This window comes from Penaeus vannamei, chromosome 19 (genome assembly GCF_042767895.1).
Source record: "Penaeus vannamei isolate JL-2024 chromosome 19, ASM4276789v1, whole genome shotgun sequence".
In the NCBI taxonomy this organism is placed as follows: domain Eukaryota; kingdom Metazoa; phylum Arthropoda; class Malacostraca; order Decapoda; family Penaeidae; genus Penaeus; species Penaeus vannamei.
Window position 1 is genome coordinate 35,046,374 of NC_091567.1, and position 5,000 is coordinate 35,051,373.

The 5,000-nt window shown below is 26.2% G+C and overlaps 1 protein-coding gene across 17 annotated transcripts in view; it reads right to left on the bottom strand.

The window, feature by feature from the left end:
* The window catches only part of LOC113823860 (DDB1- and CUL4-associated factor 8), a 38,361-nt gene that overhangs the window by 9,898 nt on the left and 23,463 nt on the right, over positions 1–5,000 (bottom strand). The window lies entirely within an intron of this gene.

Here is a 5,000-nt window from a genome sequence, read left to right on the forward strand (position 1 = left end):
TTTTATGTAAAGAAAGAAAGAAAGAAAAATAAATAATGCATAAAGTTCCTACCCTTTAGTGTATGCAAATTTGTGTTTCATCTAAAAATACAGTTGTTTGCGTTTTCCTTCCTCCGTCTTAATCTTCATTTGTTTGTAATTGTAATCCCTCTTACTTATGACTCAACTTACTATGCATTCATTTCAATTATCATTCTCTAAATAAGCTTTTCATCAGTATTTACCACACTAGTCTGCTTAGGAACCAGTCACAAGTATTAACAGTACTCTAAATTTGGACATACTTCACCAAAAAAATCTTTGGCTTCAATTTTCACACATCTGGATATTGAAAAGTCACTTTCACACACATAATTACACCTATCAAGTTTCTCTATTTATAGTTTAGGAAAATCCACCCAAAAAGGGAAATGTACCTAGATATTACCATGGTGTTGACTAACTGCTTTAGAGAAAATCTTTATATTAGCTAAGTAGTAATGAATTGTTTGCAGCAATGTAATACATCATCTAAATTGAAGAATACCATATGTTGCATAGCTATGTTGGATATTGTAGTGGAACTCTGTTGACTAAATAGCACTGGTTTAGATGTGCCTGTGATGCATTTCATGGCACTGAAATGGCCCACAAAAGAACAAACTCACACATGACAATCAGATTTGAACTTCATCCCACTTTTGAGGCATCATCACATTCTACTTTTAAGCCCTTAGGTAACAGATGTACCTTTGTCACGACAAGGTGTGAACCCCATGACATGCACGAGTATTCAAGGGTTGCTAGGACTCGGTTTCTTGGTTATTTGAGACCATGTGGTGGCAAAAGTGCTTGTGTCTGTAAATGCAAGCCATACATCACAGAATATAATGAAAAATCTAGAATTTCAACCAATAAACATACTGCTAATATGGTGACATTTCTATAAACCAATCATGATACATACAAATATTTTTTATGATTTTACTAACCCATAAATGACAAACTAGGATTTACTGCAATGTCATAAAAGTAAAAAAGCTTTTTACTTATATTTTCTTTTACTCAGATAATTTCTTGTAGGGTTTATCTAACAGAGGACATAAAATGGGGGAAAAAAAAACTGCAAATATGATGAGTGTCTGAACAAGTTGGAAACAGATGAGCAAGTTAGGAGTTGGTGCCCTTCAAAATGCACATTCTGAAGGACTGTCAGTAAAAAACAACAGATTTCATCCACACCAAACAAGAAACAATATGCAGATCAGTAAACAAGTCGAAAAACAGAAGCATAAGAAATACATGTTTTCCCTGCTTTCTACAATTTTTGCTGAGGCACAAATGATCTTTCAATAAAGGAATTAAAATGAAACTATAGGCCTACTATGACCACAGTCAAAACAGAACAAATAAACAACAGTTCAGCACACACAACATTTAGCAAGTTTGACCATCTGCCATCAGCAGGTGGGTTTCAGTGCATAATGGCAAGAATAAATGCCCCCTGGCCTTGTCATTGATATCAATAATTCATAATGATGATAATCTGTACAAAACCAATAAGAATAACATCTAATGATAACATCACAAAACACAACAATACCAACAACCATAACAACTATCAAAAGAAAGAAGGAAAAAAACTGTATATATATATATATATATATATATATATATATATATATATATATATATATATATATATATATATATATATATATATATATATATATATATATATATATATATATATATATATATATACATGTACTCATATTGATAATAATAATAACAATGGCAGAAAGCCAATAAGAAAAATGGCAATGATGAAAATTTTATTGATGATAACAACAACAACAACAACAATAATAACAATATCAATAATAATATCAATAATAATAGTAATAAAAATCATAATAACAATATTATTACCATAATAACAATACTGATAGTGATAATAATAGTAATAGTAATAATAATTTAAAAAAATAATAATAATAACAATAACAATAATAATAGTAACAATAATAACAATAATAATAATAATGATAATAATAATAACAATAACAATAATAATAACAATAATAATCATAATAACAATAATAACAATAATAATAATAATAATAATAATAATAATAATAATAATAATAATAATAATAATAATAACACTGAAAATAATAACAATAATAATAATAATAATAATAATAATAATAATAATAATAATAACAGTAACAACAGGAACAACATAACAATAAAATTAATAATCATTATCATTATCATTATTATTATCATTATAATCATAATAATAATAATAATAATAATAATAATAATAATAATAATAATAATAACAAAAATAACAGCAATAACAATGAAAATAATAATAATAATAATAGCATCAACAACAACAACAGGAACAGTAATAACAATCATAATAATAATAATAATAATGAATAATAATAATAAATAATAATAATAATAATAATAATTAATAATAATAAATAATAATAATAATAATAATAATAATAATAATAATAATAATAATAACAATAACAATACTAATACTAATACTAATAATAATAATAATGATGATGATGATGAGAATAAACTAACTGACCAACACAACGAAAAATATAACCTACTTGGCGGAGGTAATAATAAGAATAGCATTAATGATAATAATAATGATAATAATAATAATAACAACAATAATAACAACATTAATAATATCCATAAAAATAATATCCATAATAACTATAACAACAACAATACTAATAAAACAATAAAAAAAATAATAATAATAATAATAATAACAATGATAATGATAATAATAATGATACTAATCATAATGATGATGATAATAATAATGATACTAATCATAATGATGATGATGATAATAATAACAATAACAATAATATTAATGATAATCATAATAATAATAAAAATAAAAATAATAACAATAATAGTAATAATAGTAATAATAATAACAATAATAATAATAATGATTTATAAAAAAAGGAAAAAATAAATAATATGAGTAATAAAAATGATAATAATAATAATGGAGAGTAACGGTACTTCACTACATTAACCCTTTGACCACAGCCTAGGATTCCATAGCCATTCACTGCTTATATAGCAAAAAGAAAAAAAAGAAAAAAAAGGGAGTACTAATTGCAATACTACTACATTTCTTGAGAATAATATTAAAGACTCCATGCTCAATTACAGAAATAATCAAAAATATTTTTCAAAAATGCAACTTTATCTATTAAAAAACGTGAAAAATAAATTTTTGATTCTGACTATTCTGCATTCAGAGACATTAAGGTTATGGACAGTTTCCTAAAATATTCTTTCATGGGCATGAGGATTTCCGTAACCTAACTTATCTTTTACAAGAATTTATGTTTCAGTATAGAGATGATGCAATGTAACCATGTACATAAGAGGGTGTTGACCCACTCCCCAGGAACAAAAAGAAATCTGTCTAAGGATGTAGACTGTAGTTGCCTTTTGAATAAAAAATAATAGTTAAGAATTATTATCTTAACTATGGTCACGTAACACTGTCAAACGGTTTATACACCTAAAGTTACCTCTAGTATGATAATGAAAAAGATTACAATATCACTCATACTATCATCAAATCAATGAATACAATAAAGATTAAGAAATCAAAATATAACATTAGTGTAACCACCAACTATGCTATTTCATTACTATAGAACCAACTGTTTAACATTTATGAAAAAAGAGAGAAAAAAAATCATACTAACAATAACAAATAATAACAATAATAACAAACTAACTACAAATAATGATGACGACAATGACATCGGTGACATAAATCATGCACTTCTGTTGATGCTCATATCAATGAGGAATTTGACAATGCATCAATGATAGTGGTAATCATGATAAAAATATTCATGATAATGACCTAAATAAAATCTGCAAGATTCATGATAAACACACTGAAGAAAAAAAAGAAGGGGAAGGTCCGGAAAACATAAACATGCCCAGTAGAAGCATTAAAGTGAAAAGGCTTTTGGCATATTCATCTGTTTTCCTATTCTTCTCTTCACTGTTTTGTTTACAATGAGGAGATCTGATGCATTTATGGAAACAAAGATGGGAGATAACCAAACCATACTTTATTTTCAATTCTAATTAATTTACGAGTCTGTTTATCTAGGTCATCATAATCAACTAGTTTTGGATAACATTTATCTGTGAAACGCTCATTTATCAGGGGAACTTTCTTTCACAAATTGCACACCAAGACCAAAATAGCTCATTCAAGAATCACAAAATCTTTGTCTTACCTGAATTTGCCTTCTTGATCTTTTGTAAGTGATTACCTTTATATAATATCATTACACCAGCCCAATCCAAACATGTCAGCACCTTTCTACCTTCAACGGAAAACCAGCTTGGAGCCACTGTTGACCCAAAGGAGCCTTCTATTCCTTTCTAAGATTTTTTTTTTCCCAAGCGGCTGTACCACCAGTGATATCCCTTGTGAATCCTAAGCTTTTCTTGTGGTTATCTTATAGTTAGAGGTTGCGATAGGAAACATTACAGGCACACTGTAACATGATCAAAAATGCTTAAAAACCATTTTTATTTATTCTGATTTTATATATCTACACCTTTCTATTTTCTTATTAATAACTGGGTGACTTTGCTTTTCTCATTTATGTAACACACAGCTATCTATATACAGTGTTTGCCCTTGATTCTAACATTTTATAATATCTGTTGACTATCTCATTTTCCTTTACTGAAAGTTGCAATAACTGATTGCATTTTAATTAGTGTTTGAAAGATAAAAAATAAAATAAAATATTAGTTTGAAAAAATATATATAAAAATAAATGTATGACTTAGAATCACCAATCAAATCAGAAAGCCTAGCAATACATACCATGATAAAAAAAAATCAATTAAATTACATAAGCAAATAAATGAATAAAAATAAATAAATAAGTCTTAATACAGACTAAAAATTAAAATATACA